Source organism: Mobula birostris, chromosome 19, assembly GCF_030028105.1.
Source record: "Mobula birostris isolate sMobBir1 chromosome 19, sMobBir1.hap1, whole genome shotgun sequence".
NCBI lineage: Eukaryota > Metazoa > Chordata > Chondrichthyes > Myliobatiformes > Myliobatidae > Mobula > Mobula birostris.
In genome coordinates, this window is record NC_092388.1 from 8,727,018 (window position 1) to 8,747,207 (window position 20,190).

Sequence of the window (20,190 nt, forward strand, 5' to 3'; positions counted from 1 at the left end):
CCCTGGAAGAGAGTACAATGGTCCAAAATCTGAAGCCCTCCCTTCCACATCAACTCCTTAGCCAGATGTTGAACTGTATGGTCTTCCTATTTCTGGCCTCACTGGCACGTGGTACGGGTAGTAATCCTGAGATCACAACCCTGGAGGTCCTGTCCTTTAGCTTAGCACCAGATGCAAAGTGGCAGAAGCTGCAGCTGGATGCACTTCTTGCAGGTGGAGTCGTCATGGACACTGGAGGTCTCCCTGCCTTCCCACATCCCAGAAGAGTAGCATTCAAATATTCTGTTTGGTTTCCCTCCTGCTCTAACTGTGCAATTATAAAGAAGGAAACAATAAATAAACTGAAAAAAAAATCTACTCAGTTTTTCACCTTCTCTCACTCAAACCTCTCCTCGCTGAGGCCTCGAAGAGTCTCAGACCCCCACTCTAACAAAGGCTGCACCACTTGCTCCTGCCTTATTTTTCACCAGACTGTGTGAGCCACCTCTTCTCTTGTTTGTGATCTCTGATTGGCTGCTGTTCAAACCCCAAAACTTCCCTGAAACACTGCTTTTTAAAGCACACTTGCCGACCTGCGTGAGTCACCTCTTTTCTCGCTCCCGATCTCTGGCTGGCTTATATGCTTAAATTGCTCATTTTTTAATATTTCCTATTGTAGCATTTTATGTATACACTGTATTGCAAACCATCAAATGTCGTGACATATGTCAGTGAAAATAAACCTGATAGTAATTCTGACTCAGATAATTGCCCCATCAGTCTCTTCTGCTTCAGCTCAATTTGCGTTTCTTCTCTGTCTCATTACCACTTGTTAAATCTTGTAGATTCTGTGGATAAATCCTTGGTCCCAACACTCACTATGTTCCCAAAGGCCACAAACTGTGGAACAAGGAGTGTTTTTGAGAATGTTTCAAGATAAAATTTCAAAGGGCAGTTACTGCACAGTACATGAATTGGAAAGGTTTAGAGGACCGTGGGCCAAACATTGGTAAATGGGACATGCTTGGGTGGGAGCATCTTGGTCAGCATGGACCAGTTGGGTTGATGCGTCTGTGTATAACTCTATGAACTCTTCAACATAGAACTGCAGAAGGCTTGAGAATGACACAGCCTTCGTTCATCCTCACAGTCTCCTTATTAAATAAATTAATTAAATTAATAAAAGACGATTTGTCTTTAGCCAAACTATATTTGCTAACGCTTATTAAATTTTCCATCCCGAAATGAACAATAAACTTTGCCCTTGATAATGACCTGCAGTCATTCTTGAGAAATGAATCTGAAATTAGCTGTCTGACTTTAATGTTCAATGTGTGCACTCCTCAAACCCTCTGGCACCCTTCCCATTCCTGGAGAAGACTGAGAGTTTGTAATCGCAGTCTTTATATCCACTCAGATCTGTTCCTCCCTCTGCAGCCTGGGGTACATTCCATCTGGTCTGACGTCTATTGATTGATGATGCTCTGTAATTGGTTCTTCAGGCCTGTGCAGGGTACTGGAGAGCACTGGGCTCTGAGGTTTTTTTTATCACCTGTACTGGTTAATTGTTTAGAGCTCCTTGTGTTTTCCTCAAGCAACTCGCTCTTTGTAATGTGGTCTCGTGGTGCCTCCTGTTTAGGCTTATTCAGTTTATCAGGATTATTTAGGTGGATGCCCAATCGGCACTAATCGCAGGGTCCTAGTCTTGAGAACGTCGCTTCTCGTAGTGTTGCTCAGCCAAGCCACTGATGATCTTCTGGAATTCTTATCAATAAACTCTTGTCACCACCTCTACTTTGGAGTGTGTCAGTTCTCTGCACTTGGCCAGTGCACATCATGGCAACATCTTTCTTGCCGAAAACCTCTGCTGCTATCATGCTTTCTGAGAAAGTGGCCATTTGGGCAAGTCGATAATAACGATTAATTTGCAGAATTTTCTGGAAGTAAAACTGGGGTGTGAGACTGAATCAGACAGTCTGAAAATCTCAAGCTTCAACATTTGACATGTTGTGCATTCAGAGATGCTCTTCAGCATACCACTGTTGTATCACCTAGTTATCTGAGTTACTATCTCCTTCCTATTAGCTTGAACCACTCTGGTCATTCTCCTCTGACCTCTCTCATTAACAAAACATTTTCACCCACCGAACTTCTGCTCACTGAATCACTGAATGTTTTTTTCTGTATTTTCCACCATTCTCTGTAAACTCTAGAGGTTGTTGTGTGTGAAAATCCCAGGAGATCATCAGTTTCTGAGATACTCAAACCACCTTGTCTGACACCAACAATCACATGGATAGAGTCACTTAAATCACATTTCTTCCCCATTCTGGTGCAAAGACACAAAATATGGAGGAACTCAACAGGCCAGACAAAATCTATGGAAAAGAGTAAGAAGTCGATGTTTCAGGCCGAGGCCCTTCAACAGGACTGGAAAAAACTTCCTATATTTTTCAGTCATGATGAAGGATCCCGGCTTGAAATGTTGGCTGTTTACTCTTTGCCATAGATGCTGCCTAGCCTGCTGAGTCCCTCCAGCATTTTGTATGTGTTCCCCATTCTGGTATTTGGTCTGAACCTCTTGACCAAGTCTGCATGCTTTTATGCATTCAGTTGCTAGCACATGATTGGCTGATTATATATTTGCATTAACGAGGTGGTGTACAGGTGTACCTAATAAAGTGGCCACTGAGTGCAATTAAGAAAGGAACTACTAGGGATCTATTGAAACTTTATAATTTCTGGCCATAAAGTTCATTAAAGTCACATTACATTTCTTGTACTGAAACTGCTCATGTGCAAATTTCATATAAAGCAATATAAAGCAAATGAGTGTAGAATAATTTATAAATATCTGTTTCTTCATAAGTACTGCTGCCTGTCCACTGAATAATTAAAACTAATTAATGAGAATATTTCACTTCAATTTAGTGAATTGTTGCAATTAAGTACGCAAGTAAATTTATTATCAAAATACAGATATTTCACCATATATTACTTTGACATTCATTTTCTTGCAGGCATGTACAGGAAATAAATAAATTCTGTAGAATTTATGAAGAACTGTACAAACAAAAAAAATCAAAAATTCCATTTGAAACCATCATGCTCTCTCTGTAATCAGGAAATAGTTAATAAATAGAAAGGACCAGTACTTTTCCAAGATAAGTCAGTAGATTAAGTTAACAAATTTCACGACACATGCCAGTGATAATAAACCTGATTCTGATTTCCTTTTCGAAAGACAATCCTACGTAAACAGGCATTATTTATTTAATTATTGTCATTTCTAGTAACTTTTTTATGTATTGCACTGTACTGCTGCTGCAAAACAACAAATTTCATGACATATGTCAGTGATTAAAGATTAGCTTTATTTGTCACATGTACATTGCAACATACAGTGAAATACGTCGTTTGTGGCGGCACAGTCGAGGATGTGCTGGGGGCAGCCCTCATGTGTCATCATAACTCTGGCGCCAACACAGCATGTCCTACAGTGCCCAGAGCACTCGGAGGAAACCCACACGGACATGGGGAGAATATACAGACCGCGGTGGGAACTGAAACCCGATTTCTGGCGGTGTAAAACTGTAATTGCTATGCTACTGTGCCTGATTCTGAGAAGATAAAGTGGAAATCACGGTCTTAATTCAGACTCAAAGTCAAAGTTCAAAGTAAGTTTATTAATAAACTATATATATGCCACCATATACTACCCTGAGATTCATTTAATGCAAGTGTTTACAGGAACATAAATCCAATAGAATTTATGAAAAACATAACCAGCGTGCAAAAGATAAATTATGCAAGTAAAATTAAATAAACAATTAAATAATACTGAGAATATGAGTTGTGGAGTTCTTGAAATTGAGTCTGTTGGTTAGCTCAGAGCTGTAGTGAGTGAAGTTATCCACGCAGGTTCAGTAGTCTGTTGGTTGAACTGTTCCTGACCTTAGTGGTGTGGGGCCTGAGGCTCCTGTACCTCCTTCCCAGTGGCAGTAGGGAGAAGAGAACACGGCTTGGATGGTGTTGGTGCACATCCAGCATTAAGGACCCCATCACCAGGGACATGCCCTCTTCTCATTGCTACCATCAGGGAGGAGGTACAGGAGCCTGCAGACACACATTCAATGATTCAGGAATACCTTCTTCCCCTTTGCCATCCGATTTCTGAATGGACATTGAACCCATGAACACAACCTCATTACTTTTTTATTTGTCTTTTTGCATACTCACACATTTATATATATATAAACTTGATTCCGATTGCGATTCTGATGGATGCTGCTTTCTTGTGGCAGCACTCCACAGGGTGATGAAGGGTCCCAGGCCAACATGTCGACTGTCTATTCCTCTCCGTAGATGTTACCCGACCTGCTGAGTTCCTCCGGCATCTTTGTGTGTGTTACTCTGAACTTCTGATCAGTTGGCTTTGAACTGTAATGAAGTCAGAATACAGCAAGACAAGTATTGTTCTGTAATGTTTAGGAAAGTGTTGTATAGCAGAGTACCAGTTGTAGATATCATATGACTGATTGTAAATGCAGTTACTGAGGGAAGGAGCAGCCCAGCGTTACATTGGTGTACAGCAGCTTAGTTGCAGGAAGAGGACTGGGTACCAGCTGTTAAGTGAAACCAAATGGAAAATTGTGACCTATAGGAAACTATGCAAGGCACATTTCTCTCCGATGAGCTGGAAGTGCGAGCGTGGACAGACACTAAATCAGTTTAGATATGTTTGGCTAAGTGCCTCTCTCAAGAAAGTTGACTTCAAACAAAATAAATCAATTGCACACATCATTAGGGTCTTCAATTTCTAAAACACATCAGATAAAAAAAAGCAAAGAGGGAAAAAAATGCAGATTTAAGAATCAAGATTGTTTATTGTTCTTACTTATTTAGAGATACAGCTTGGTGACAGGATCTTCCAGCCCAGTGCACCATCCAGTTACACCCCTGTGACCAATTAACCTACTGACTGGTACGCCTTGGGAATGTGGGGGGAAACTGGAGCAAACCCATCCGGTCACGGGGAGAATACACAAACTCCTTATGGACAGCAGCACAATTGAACCCTGGTCGCTGACGCTGTAATCGCGGCACACGAAAGAGTAAAGGCATCCATTAGTCTTGTGAGACCATGGATCTGTGCCTGGAAATTCTTCACTCTCTAGGGCGCAGGCCTGGGCAAGGTTGTATGGAAGATCGGCAGTTGCCCATGCTGCAAGTCTCCCCTCTCCACGACACCGACGTTGTCCAAGGGAAGGGCAAGGGCCGATACAGCTTGGCACCGGTGTCGTCACAAAGCGCTGTGTGGTTAAGTGCCTTGCTCAAGGACACGACACGCTGCCTCGGCTGGGGCTCGAACTCACAACCTTCAGATCGCTAGTCGAATGCCTTAACCACTTGGCCACGTGCCCACACAGCGGTGATGCTTTTGTGCCAGGACATCATTCTTCAGGACACAACTGTAAAGTTGAACAGAATGATTGTTACCCTGGATCTGATGCAGCATTATATATATAGGCATCCGTTAGTCTCATGAGACCATGGATTTGCGCCTTGGAAGGTTTCCAGGGCGCAGGCCTGGGCAAGGTTGTATGGACGACCGGCAGTTGCCCATGCTGCAAGTCTCCCCTCTCCACGCCACCGATGTCGTCCAAGGGAAGGGCATTAGGACCCATACAGCTTGGCACCGGTGTCGTTGCAGAGCAATGTGTGGTTAAGTGCCTTGCTCAAGTACACAACACGTTGCCTTGGCTGGGGCTCGAACTAGCAACCTTCAGATCACTAGACAAACGCCTTAACCACTTAGCCATGTGCCAACACTTGATGCAGCATAAACAACACAATAAATATAAATATAAAAGCAATCTTGTAAAAAACAATATACAATTAAGTATTGAGTGCAGCTGTACATATAGGATTCGTTGTACATAGACTGGTTCTATGTACATAAATTGACACTGTGTACGGGAGTGTCTGTGCATAAGGTGACTCTGACAGGAAATGATAAAGTGACAAAGTGACTCCCGGCAAGAAGAACTCTTCTAAGCAGCTGCAGGGCGGATGAAAACACAGCAGGACAGTGACTGTGTCAGTGCGGGTATGAGGTGTGGAGTGTAAGCATAAAGTGTACAGCTTCAAACGTTGCAGATTCAAAGTACATCAATTATCAAATTATGTATGTGGTACACAACTCCAAGATTCATCTTCATCCACAGACACTCATGAGGCAGATAAGAACCATGGAACCTGCTGTTCAAAGAAAAAGAACAAACAACAAATCCCCCTCGCCCTATGCGCAAACAAAATCCCACAAATGCAACAGAAAAAAATTAGCTGAGGCACAGAATATAAAACACAAAAGGCATGTTTCGGTCACCCAAAAGTAGTAACAGAAAAGAGTGACCAGAACTAGAACACATCATAAACCTGAATTAGAGTCCAAACCTACAATCCCTGTCGATTAAACCTTGCTCCGGCATTGTCCACCACAACGGCTAGGGAGAGAGAGAGATCATTTGAATGCAAACACTTTCCATCAGGATCAGTGAGTGGAAAGAGCGAGAGACCGCCACTGACAGACACCTTCTCCGGCAGCAGGAGCGAGAGGCTGGCAGACGCAGATCGCCCTGCGCACCCACCTCGATGATTTCAATCTTCCTCTGGAAGCACTCGCAGTATTAATCAGTGTCTGTGGAGATAAGGAGCAATTTAACTTCATGGGTTCATGTCTCAGGTCATTAGACAGAAAGATTCATTCACATTTCCCTTTCTTGCATTGTAACCTGTTGAGTACTGACAACCATTTCTGTTTTTAATTTAAGATTCCCGGCATTTGAAGGATTTGTTTCTTTAACATTCTGGAAACAGGGCCTTGGTCAAAGTTGTAAGGTGCACGAATGCACACAACTTTCCGAGTTAAAATCAGAATCAGTATACACTCAGTGGCCATTCTATTCGGTACACCTGTACACCTGCTTGTTAATGCAAATATCTAATCAGCCAATCATGTGGCAGCAATTCAATGCAGATACGGTCAGTTGTTGTTCAGATAAAACATCAGAATGGGGAAGAAGTGTGATCTAAGTGACTTTGACTGTGGAGTAATAGTTGGTGCCAGATAGGGTGGTTTGAGTATCTCAGAAACTGATGATCTCCTGGGATTTTCATGCACAACAGTCTCTAGAGTTTATAGAGAATGGAGCGAAAAACAAAAAAAAATGCGGTTCTGTGAGCAAAAAGGCTTTGTTATTGAGAGAAGTCAGAGGAGAATGGCCAAAATGCTGGCCACCATACATCTGTAGAAATTTGCTAGAGTCTTTGACAACATTCTAAATCTCCTCCAATCCCTAATGAAATATAGTCACTGGCATGCAACCCAATGTAGAAAAGAAGGAAAAAGCTTTTCAAAGACAGCATTTAAACTCTAATGAAATGCTGTAGTTGCACAGCAGCACCGACACCAATCATATATCGACTGCCTCAACAGTACCAGTGAGCCACGTTCAATGCTGACCTCTGGTGCCATCTGGAATTTGCACTTTCTCTCTGTGACTGTGTGAATTCCCACCGGATGCACTGCTTTCCTACCCACATCCTCATGAAACGCAAGATGGTAGGTTAACTGGCAACTGCGAATTGCTCCTGGAGTGTAGATGAGCAGAGTTCAGTTCGGATTAGTGTCAGTGTGTGTTTCATGATCAAGCTGGCTCGGTGGGCAGCCTGTAATGCCAAGGAGAGAGTAGGTTGTGCGGAGTGAGTAGCCAGAAAAGGCTCCACTCCCCTCCCCTGTAGGCTCGTATCGTGACCTCCACCCCTGACAATAATAAACCAACCTGAATTTCAAAAGGATTCTGCAGCTGAAACAGGAAAATGACAACTTGATACTCCAATCTCAAGGTACTATATTTATAGAACATAGAACAGTACAGCCCCTTCAGCCCGAGATATTGTGCCAGACTTTTACTCCACTGCAAGATCAGTCTAAAGCAGGGGTGGCCAACCTTTTACATTTCATGCATCAATTTTTTCACTCACGAGTTCAGATGCACCATACAACTCTTGTACCCCCATTCAATTCTTGTAAAAATATGTTAATATAGAATTTATACGCGAAAAAATTGCATCTGAAGTCGTGCGTGAAAAAATTGACGCATGGAATGTAAAAGATTGGCCACCCCTGGTCTAGAGCTCTCCTCACACATTGTTCCTCCCTTTTTCATTCATCCAGGTGCCTACTCCCTCAGGCGGCTGAAGAAATTTGGCATATTGCCATCGACTCTTACCAATTTTAATCAAAGCCCCATAGAAACCATTCTGTGTCGATACATAAGGGTTTGGTATGGCAACTGCTGTGCACGTGACTGCTAGGAAGTGCAGAGAATTGTGGACGCAGCTCAGCACATCACAGGGGCCGTCCTCTCCGCAGTGGATTCTGCCTTCTCAGCGTCACAGTAGACACTTCTCACTGCCTCAGTAAAGCAGCCAGCATTTTCAAAGACCTCACCCACCCCAGACGCTCTCTGTTTTCCCCTCTCCCATTGGGCAGAAGGAACAAAAGCCTGAAAACACCAGGCTCAAGGACAGCTTCTATCTCACTGTTTTCAGACTCCTGAATGATGAGATAGATCCTTGACCTCAAAATCTACCTCATTATGTTCTTGCACTTTATTGCTTACCTGTAACACACTTTCTCTGCAGCTGTTACACTTTATCTTTAATTATTATTGTTATTATTTTACCTTTTTTATAGCCTTGTCTCTTAGAGTCATAGGGTCACAGAACACTACAACACAGAAAAAGGCCCTTTGGCTCATCTAGTTCATGCCAAACTGTTAATCTGCCTAGTCCTATTGACCTGCAACGGATTATATCCTTCAATTGCCCATCCATATACCTATCCAAATTCCTCTTAAGTTGTGAAGATCGAACCCACATCCAACATTTTCACTGGCAGGTCGTTTCACACTCTCAGCACCCTCATGTTCCCCATAAAGATTTTACCTTTCACCATTAACCCATGACCTCTAATTCTAGTCTCACTCCAACCTCAGCGGAGAAGCCTGTTTGCATCTATGCCCCTCACAATCTTGTGTACTGTACCTCTGTCAAATCTCCACTCTGTCTCCTACGCCCCAGGGACTAAAGTCCCAATGTATTCAACCTTTCCCTATAGCTCACGGCCTCGAGTCCCAGCAACATTCGTGTAAGTTACCACACAAGTGCTGGAGGAACTCAAAACGTCAAAAAGTATGGAGCAAAATGAAAAGTCAGCTTAGGGTCTCACTCTGAAACATCGTTGGCTTATTCCCCACCACAGATTCTACTTGACCTGCTGAGTTCCTCCAGCATTTTGAACATGAGCAAGATATCCTTCTTTCAAAGTTCAAAGTAAATTTACTATCAAGGTACATATACGTCACCATATTCAACTCTGAGGTTCATTTTCTTGCGGGCATTCACAGAGAATACAAAGAAAAGCAATAGAATTAGTGAAAAACTGAACACAAGACAGACAAACAACCAATTTACAAAAGACAACAAACTGTGCAGACCTTGCAAAGGTCTGGAGCGGACCTTACAAAGACCAAACTTCAGTATTAGAACAGCCAGCTGGTATCAATTTCAGTTACCTAGCGAGGATGTTTCCAAAAGTGAGGAAGTCTAGGACCAGAGAGCATGGACTCAAGATAGAGAACTTCCCTTTAGAACAGAGATGAGGAGGAATTTCTTTAGCCAGAGGGTTGGGATTCTGGAATTTATTGCCATGGGCCCTGTGGAGGCCAAGTCGTTGAGTATATTTAAAGTGGAGGCCGATAGGTTCTTAATTAGAAAGGTTGCCAAAGGCTGCGGGGAAGAGCAAGAGAATGAGGTTGAGAGGGATAATAAGTCAGCCATGATGGGCCAAATGGCTTAATTCTGCTCCTGTGTCTTATGGTTTTATGGTTACTACCATTCAGCCATTTATTGTACAATGATATGAGTTTGATGCCTGCAACACGGTAACAAAATGCTGAGTCTTTTAATGGGTGCACAAGCAGTGAGCCAAAGGAAATCAGAGTGAGTTTAATATCACACACAAAGTGCTGGAGGAACTCAGCAGCAATGGTGAGGAATACAGTCAACTTTCCAGACCAAGACCCTTGAAATGGACTGCAAAGGAATTGGGCCTACCCAACACGTCCCCCTCATCTGCCAATTTGCATTCCATTCTCTCCTCCCCCCCCCCACCACCTCCTTATTCTGGCTCCTTCCCCCTTCCTTTCCAGACCTGATGAAAGGTTTTGACCCAAAATGTTAAACGCTTATTCCCCTCCCCTGACCTGCTGAGATCCCCCAGAATTTTATGTGCATTGCTCTGGATTTCCAGCATCTGCAGTATTTCTTGTCTCATAGATCGTTCTCATGTAAAGTGCAACAGATTTTTCAAAACCGGATATACCAAAGTAACGTTTATTAATTACTTGACAAGGGCAAATGTCTGTTTCCATCCACACTGCAAAAGATGATCTTAAACGCAAACAACATGAACCTCAGATTGCGGCTCCTGCCACTGATCTCGCCGGCTCCAACACCTCAGGGCATACTCAAAACCCGGACTCCAGCAACGACCATGGACACCTTCACAGCGATTGCACAACCACCAACTGCGATGCCAGCCTTGAACTCCAGGCCGGGTCTTTATGTGCTGCTATTGTGACTCCCGTCTCCCCTTCCCCCACCAATACTCTGCAACCCCGTCTCCCTCAGATCCCACCGTCAGCTCCTGGGTCCTCAGAGGCTCCACCTTCCTCTCACCCCAACCCTCCCCTCTCCATTGACACCCCCAGCCTCCCCCCTCCCGCCTCTGATCCCAGCTCTCATCCGTGCCGGGTCTTTACCATCCCCTCCGACCTTCAACTGTCGGAGGCAGAACGCTCGGTCCTCAGTAAGGGCCTCACCTTTGTCCCCCTTCGCCCACACCTCAGCGAGTTCCGTGTTCACCATGATGCGGAACTTTTCCGCCGTCTCCGTCTCCGAGCCTACTTCTTCGGCAAGGGCTCTTCCACCCCCACCGATGACCCCTTCTCCCGTCTTCAACCCTCCTCTTCTTCATGGACACCTCGCTCTGGTCTTCTGCCTGCTCTGGATCTCTTTATCGCTAATTGCCGATGGGACATCAACCGCCTCGACTTCACCGCACCTTGTCCCCATTCCAACCTCACTCCTTCCGAACGCTCTGCTCTCCACTCCCTCCGCACTAATCCTAACCTTATTATTAAACCCGCCGACAAGGGGGTGCTGTTGTAGTCTGGCGTACTGACCTCTACCTTGCCGAGGCACAGCGACAACTCGCGGATACCTCCTCTTATTTACCCCTCGATCGTGACCCCACTAAGGAGCACTAGGCCATTGTCTCCCACACCATCACCGACTTTATCCGCTCAGGGGATCTCCCATCCACTGCTACCAACCTTATAGTTCCCACACCTCACACTTCCCGTTTCTACCTCCTACCCAAGATCCACAAACCTGCCTGTCCTGGCCGACCTATTGTCTCAGCTTGCTCCTGCCCCACCGAACTCATTTCTGCATACCTCGACACCGTTTTATCACCCCTTGTTCAATCCCTTCCGACCTATGTTCGTGACGCTTCTCACGCTCTTAAACTTTTCGATGATTTTAAGTTCCCTGGCCCTCACCGCTTTATTTTCACCATGGATGTCCAGTCCTTATATACTTCCATCCCCCATCAGGAAGGTCTCAAAGCTCTACGCTTCTTTTTGGATTCCAGACCTAACCAGTTCCCCTCTACGACCACTCTGCTCCGTCTAGCAGAATTAGTCCTTACTCTTAATAATTTCTCCTTTGGCTCCTCCTACTTCCTCCAAACTAAAGGTGTAGCTAGGGGCACCCGTATGGGTCCTAGCTATGCCTGTCTTTTTGTTGGCTTTGTGGAACAATCTATGTTCCGTGCCTATTCTGGTATCTGTCCCTCACTTTTCCTTCGCTACATCGACGACTGCATTGGCGCTGCTTCCTGCACACATGCTGAACTCGTTGACTTTATTAACTTTGCCTCCAACTTTCACCCTGCCCTCAAGTTTACCTGGTCCATTTCTGACACCTCCCTCCCCTTTCTAGATCTTTCTGCCTCTGTCTCTGGAGACAGCTTATCCACTGATGTCTACTATAAGCCTACTGACTCTCACAGCTATCTGGACTATTCCTCTTCTCACCCTGTCTCTTGCAAAAACAGCATCCCCTTCTCGCAATTCCTCCGTCTCCGTCGCATCTACTCTCAGGATGACGCTTTTCATTCTAGGACAAGGGAGATGTCTTCATTTTTTAAAGAAAGGGGCTTTCCTTCCTCCACTATCAACTCTGCTCTTAAACGCATCTCCCCCATTTCACATACATCTGCTCTCACTCCATCCTCCTGCCACCCCCCTAGGAATAGGGTTCCCCTGGTCCTCACCTACCACCCCACCACCCTCCAGGTCCAACATATTATCCTCCGTAACTTCCGCCACCTCCAATGGGATCCCACCACTAAGCACATCTTTCCCCCCCCCCGCATTCCGCAGGGATCGCTCCCTAAACAACTCCCTTGTCCATTCGTCCCCCCCCATCCCTCCCCACTGATCTCCCTCCTGGCACTTATCCGTGTAAGCGGAACAAGTGCTACACATGCCCTTACACTTCCTCCCTTACCACCATTCAGGGCCCCAAACAGTCTTTCCAGGTGAGACGGCACTTCACCTGTGAGTCGACTGGGGTGATATACTGCGTCCGGTGTTCCCGATGTGGCCTTTTATATATTGGCGAGACCCGACGCAGACTGGGAGACCGCTTTGCTGAACACCTACGCTCTGTCCGCCAGAGAAAGCAGGATCTCCCAGTGGCCACACATTTTAATTCCACATCCCATTCCCATTCTGACATGTCTATCCACGGCCTCCTCTGCTGTAAAGATGAAGCCACACTCAGGTTGGAGGAACAACACCTTATATTCCGTCTGGGTAGCCTCCAACCTGATGGCATGAACATCGACTTCTCTAACTTCCGCTAGGCCCCACCTCCCCCTCGTACCCCATCTGTTACTTATTTTTATGCACACGTTCTTTCTCTCACTCTCCTTTTTCTCCCTCTGTCCCTCTGAATATACCTCTTGCCCATCCTCTGGGTCCCCCCCCCCTTGTCTTTCTTCCCGGACCTCCTGTCCCATGATCCTCTCATATCCCTTTTGCCAATCAACTGTCCAGCTCTCGGCTCTGTCCCTCCCCCTGTCTTCTCCTATCATTTTGGATCTCCCCCTCCCCCTCCAACTTTCAAATCCCTTACTCACTCTTCCTTCAGTTAGTCCTGACAAAGGGTCTCGGCCTGAAACGTCGACTGCACCTCTTCCTACAGATGCTGCCTGGCCTTCTGCGTTCACCAGCAACTTTGATGTGTGTTGCAAAAGATAATCCCCTATTTGCTGTGAGGACAACCTCCATCTTATGTAAAAGAAAATAAAATAAAAAGAAGTGAAGCTTTAAAAATATCTTTTCTTGGTAGAGAAATGAAACTGGATAAGATAATATTTCTAAGCACTTTTTTTGTAAATGAAATCAATGCCTTCATATCTGCAAGAAGTGTTAAATTACCTGTTCCTCAGGAAATGGAAAAGAACCTTTAAAATAAAAATACTGAAGCTATTTAAAGACACTGAGCAGTTAAGCCAGGGGGATGCAGGATACAAGGAAAATTTTGCAGAGGTAGCTATTCCAGATTTGAACACTAGTGGGAGCTCCATGCTCAGTATCCAGCTTTCCCTGTTTAAAGTGCCCTCAAGGACAAATAGGATTGGAATCTGTTATGCTTTTACTTTTATTTTATTGGGATACAGCTGGGAATAGGTTCTTCTGGGCCTTTGAGCCATGCCACCAGCAATCCCCCTATTTAATCCTAGCATAATAAAAGGACAATTTGCAATGACCAATTAACCCGCTAACCGGACTAGGAGGAAACCGGATACCAGATCCCAGATGGTCATGGGGAAAACACACAAACTCCTTGCAGGCAGCAGTGGGAATTGAACCCAGATCCCTGGTACTGTAAAGCGTTGTGCTAACCACTATGCTACTGTGCTTTTTCGTAACTCCAAAACATAAAAATAACTGAAGGAAAAACATGGGAGCCTGGGATAACATGTATGCTTCACGTTTTACTTTAGTAAGGTGTGCACTTATGACATGGTGGCGTAATAACGTATGCTATTCATGTACTTTTACATAAATTATATAAAAAACAAAGGTTGCATAATCAAACAATATATTTACAATATTACTCAACTGTTACTGAAATATTAAATATTCAATGGAATTCAAAGTTCAAAGTAAATTTATCATCAAAGTATGTACATGTCACCATATATCACCCTGCGATTCATTTTCTCGCAGGCATTCTCAGTAGAACAGAGAAATACAATAGAATCAATGAATACACACAAAGATGGACAACCAACCAATGTGTGAAAGAAGACAAACAGTGCAAATACAAAAAAATGAATAAATAATATTGAGAACCGAAGTATGGGGGTGGGGGGCTACTGCACAGGAGTGAAAGAAGCTGCAAAAGGTTGTAAGCTTAGTCGGCTCCATCTTGGGTACTAGCCTACAAAGTACCCAGGACATCTTTAGGGAGCGGTGTCTCAGAAAGGCAGCGTCCACTATTAAGGACCCTCCAGCACCCAGAGCATGCCCTTTTCTCACTGTTACCATCAGGTAGGCGGTACAGAAGCCTGAAGGCACACACTCAGCAATTCAGGAACAGCTTCTTCCCCTCTGCCGTCTGATTCCTAAATGAAGACTGAACCTCTGGACACTACGTCACTTTTTAAAATATGTAGCATTTCTGTTTTTTTTGCATGATTTTAATCTATTCAATATACGTGTATTGTAATTGATGTATTTATTTATTATTATTTTATTTTGTTTTTTTCTATATTGTGTATTGCATTGAACTGCTGCTGCTAAGTTAACAAATTTCACATCACATGCCAGTGATAATAAACCTGATTCTGATTCTGAAGAGTTGTAAAGTCCTTGAAAGTGAGTCCATAGGCTGTGGATCAACACAATAAGCACAATTAAAAATAAAATAAATATAAAGATGCAATTACATTAAGCAAGATATTACATAAGAGATTGTGCAAGATATGCACTCCCAGGAGTTTGAAACTGCTCACAGTTTCCACTGCTGTGAGCCAATGTAAAGAGGTGTGAGTTCTTCTGAAGTTCGATAACCATCTCCTTTGTCTTGATGACATTGAGAAAGAGATTATTTACCTGGCACCAGGTCTCAAGTTCTTCCACCTCCGCTCTGTAGGCTGTCTCATCGTTTTGTCGTGGTTCTGTTTTTGGTTTTCAGCATCTGTAGATTTGTATTTTTTATTGATTTAGAGATACAGCACAGTAAGAGGACTTTCTGGGCCCATATGCCCATTTACACCCGTTAGTCTTGCGAGACCATGGATCCGTGGCGCAGGCCTGAGCAAGGTTGTATGGAAGACCAGCAGTTGCCCATGTTGCAAGTCTCCCCTCTCCACAACACCAATGTTGTCCAAGGGAAGGGCTTTAGGACCCATACAGCTTGGTTGCCTCTGCTGGGGCTCGAACTCACGACCTTCAGGTCACTAGTCTAATGCCTTAACCACTTGGCCACGTGCCCACATTTATACCCAGGTGACCAACTAACCTAGTAACCTGTCCAGGTGGGAGGAAACCAAACCACCCAGAGGAAGCCCAGACGGTCACAGGGAGAACATACAGTCAGTGGAAGGATTTGAACCCAGGGTCACAGGCACTGTAAAGCATTACGCTAACAGCTATACCACAGTGCTGCCCCAAGTAGTTTTTTTTAGTTGCTTTCAGCGGGAGGGATAGATCAGCACAAGGCAATAACAAACATATTAGACATACAAGATATTTTGCAGATGCTGGAAATCCAGAGCAACACACACAAAACGCTGGAGGAACTCAGCAGGTCAGGCAGCACCTATGGAGAGGAATAAACAGTCGGCATTTCGGACCAAGACCCTTCATGGAGATAAACATACAAGGTAGCTAATAACAGAACTGGGAATGAAGTACTTGAAAACAGGAGGACATGGGTATCTCTTCTAAGAATGAATTTGACTAGATTTGGCAAGCATGTCCAGGGCCCCAGAGGAGGTATGGTTATCAGACTTCCATTAAAGATGGAGAATGAGGATGAAAGAATAATCAAAACCAAAATTCATAAACCCAGCAAGATGTCAGTAAAGTTAGACAAATGAGATTGAAACAAAAGACACAATAACCTGAATTACAGTACTAGTATTGAGTACTTCAGATTTGCAATACGTTAGATATTGGAATTGGAGTTGGCTTATTATTGTCAAATGCACTGAGGTACAGAGGAAAATTTGCCTTGCATGCTGTGCATACAGGTCAATTCATTACACAGCGCACTGAGGTAGAACAAGGTAAAACAGTAACAGATGCAGAATAACACAGACAAAATGCTGGAGGAACTCAGCAGGTCAGGCAGCATCCATAGAAAAGAATAAACCATTGACATCTTCAGGACCGTATTAGGGTCTCAGCCCAAATCCTCGACTGTTTATTCTTTTCCATAGATGCTGCCCGGCCTGTTGAGTTCCTCCAGCGTTTTGTGTGTGTGGCTTTGAATTTCCAGCATCTGCAGATTTTTGCTATTACAGATGCAGAGTAAAGTGTAACAGCTACAGAGAAAGCGCAGCGCAGGCAGACAATGAGGTGCAAAGCCATGGCAAGGTAGATTATGAGGTCAAGAGCACATCTTATCATACTTGGGAACCACTCAATAGCCTTTTTACAGTAGGACGGAAGCTGTCCGTGGGCCTGATGGTATGTGCTTTCAGGCTTTTTCATCTAGAGATCTGGATCTGGGCCGTACCCTCCAAATATCCAGACCAGCCTCTCGGTTTTTTTGCACTACCTTACTTTCCATTTTTCTATTTTCTATTTATGATTTATAATTTAAGTTTTTAATATTTACTATCGATTTGTAATCCAGGGAGCGGGAAGCGCAGAATCAAATATCGCTGTGATGATTGTACGTTCTAGTATCAATTGTTTGGCGACAATAAAGTATAAAGTACAAGTACAGGCCAACCACAGACAAGGAGGAGACAGAATTATTAAAGGTATTGGGATGCATGTGCATCATTCTGCTTTCCTTTTGCTGTATTTATTTGTTTTTTTATATTTTTATTGGAATTTGTAGCACTGTACTGCTGCCACAAAACAATAAATTTCATGACATTTGTCGATGGATTTAAACCTGATTCTCATTTGGAGCTGACTGAACGGTTTCTGCCATGCCAAGTATTCTACACTCAGTGGCCACTTCTTTAGGTACAGGAGTGGAGCCCGGTATGGTCCTCTGCTGATGAAGTCCAGCCATTTTAATGTTTGATGTGTTGTGCATTCAGAGATGCTCTTCTGCACAACACTGATGTTACGTGTGTTTATCTGAGTTACCGTCTTCCTGTCAGCTTAAACCAGTCTGGTCATTTTCCTCTGACCTCTCTCATTAATAATGCGTTTTTGCAGCAGAACAGCCGCTCGCTCTGTGTTTCTTCTCTCTCTGTAAACACTAGGGACTGCTGTGTGTAAAAATCCCCGGGGATCAGCAGTTCCTGGGATATTCAAACCATCCCCACCAGCACCAACAATCATTCCAGTCAAAAATCACTTGGATCACATTCCTTGCCCTTTCTGATTTGTCTGAACAACACAACCTCTTGACCATGTCAGCAAGCTTTTATACCTCGAGTTGCTGCCACACAATTGGATGATTAGATGTGTGCATTAACAAGGTATACAAGTGTACCTAATGAAGTGGCCACCAAGTTGTCTGCTCAGTGTCTGCTCCACGTAACGATGGGAACCTTTCCAGCATTCAATGCCAGGCACCTTCACCAGTCGTCAGTCAACTCCTAAATTGAGACTTGCATCAGAATCCAAAGAGGCTGAGGGTGTTGAGCTGTCAATGGAAGGTAATGGAGTGCAGCAAGATTAATCCCAGTGGGCATGCTGGAAGTTAAACGTGTAAGAGAAGTGAGAAAAAAATGGGAGTGAAGTTGTAGCCCCCAAGAAGCTTCTCACTTCATCCCCTGCCCACCCCCTCCCTCCAACTTCCTATTCAGGCTTACTTTCCAGCCCTAATGAAGGGTCCTAGCCTGAAACATTGGCTGTTTATTTCCCTTTGGCCCAAAACATTGACTATCTCCCTCCATGGACACTGCCCGACCTGCTGAATTCTTCTGGCATTTTGTTCTTGTAGAGCAGAGGTTCCCAACCGAGGGTCCATGGACCCCTTGCTTGATGGTATTGGTCCATGGCTTATAAAAAGTTGGGAACCCCTGTTCCAGAGGTTGCGTTGTAGTGACTGTCACTGTGCAATTGCAGTGCAATCTTTATCTATCTTTGTGGCAAAACTGTATTTACTTGTTGCATCTGTTCTCTCAGCTTTGGCATTGAATTTATTTTATTCCAGTCACCGTGACAACGACGGCCAGCCAGCTTGGTTCACACTTGGGATTAAAGAATCGCTTAAAGGTTGGGAGAAAGGATTGCGTGAAATGTGTTCTGGAGAGAAAAGGAAGCCATCGTTCCTCCAGCCCTCTCCGTGGATGCTGCCTGACTTGCTCAGTTCTTCCAGTATTTTGTGTGTTTGTTGTGAGAAAGTGTCTGGATACTGGATGCCTAACTTCTTGGGAATTCAGGCCCGGGGGAGCAGAAGGGAGAGGTATAGCGATGGATGGTTGTTATTTTTGAAAGGTGATGATTGAGAAATAGAAATGAAATGGCAAGGCTGATAGACTGAAATAAACTTTTTTTCCTTCTAAAAGAGGAATGAAAATTAATCGAGGTTTGCTTCAGCTCACTTGAGGCTCAGGCTTCTGCCCTTTGAACGGCAAACAGGCTCTGATTTTCCTGGGGAAGAAAGATAAATGAGAAAGTGATAGGTGAAGCCAGGTGAGTGGAGAAAGAAGACAAAGTGAGAAGCTGGGAAGCAAGAGGTAAAGGGCTGGAAAAGAAGGAATCTGATAGGAGAGGAGAGTGGACTGTGGGAGAAAGGGAAGGAGATGGGGCACCAGGAGGAGGTGATAGGCAGGTTGGGAGAAGAGTGGGGAATTGAAGGAGGACGGGAAGGGGGAAAATGACCAGAAAATGGAGAAATCAATGTTCATGCCATCAGGATGGAAGGTTTCCAGACAGAATATGAGGTGTTGCTCCTCCAACCTGAGAGTGTAAGTAGGAAGCCAGGGACTGATGTGTTGGAATGGGAATGGGCATTCGAATTAAAATGGCTGACCACCAAGAAAGCATGCTTTTTGCAGCTGGAGTGAAGGTGTTCAACAAAGCAATCTCCCAGTCTACGTTGGGTACAACCAACATAGACGAGGCCGCATTGGGAGCCATGGATACAGCAGATGACCCCAACAGATTTGCAGGCAAAGTGGCGCTTCACCTGGAAGGGCTGTTTTGGCCCTTAATAGAGGTAAGGGAGGAGGTGAGTGGGTAGGTGTAGCATTTCTGTCACTTGCAGGGATATGTGACAGGAGGAAAGATTCCTGGGGAGGGACAGACAGACAAGGGAATCATGGAGGGAGCAGCCCTGTGGAAAGCAGAAAGTGTGAGGGAGGTAAAGATGGAGTTTTTTGGTGGTAGGACTGTGTTGATGATGGCGTAGGTTGCGGAGAATGATGTGCTGGTTGCAGAGGCCCATAGGGTAGTAGGTAGGGACATGTGAGGCTGTGAGAAGATGGGTTGATGATGTATGTTGGGAAATGGAGCAGATGCGAGTAAGGGCAACTTCCCCTCACCCCGCCTTTTTATTCTGGCTTCTTCCCCCTTCCTTTCCAGTCTGATGAAGGATCTCGGCCTGAAACGTTGACTGGAAGCTGAAGGCCGGAGGTGGCCTGTACTGGGGTCAGAGGACTGTGGATTCGCGTTGGGAGTGAGGAACAGGGGGCTTGTTGCTTCACAGTTGTTGCTTTGGTGCTTGTTGTTTTCTGTTTTGTTGCACTCACATTCCTGACACAAGGCCAGTGGAAAGGCAACGGAACTGGGACCCTCACCAGAGAACTGCTCCCTGTTGGAGCCACAGAATAAAACTCGATTTCAAGATGGCACCGAATTGCGCTCT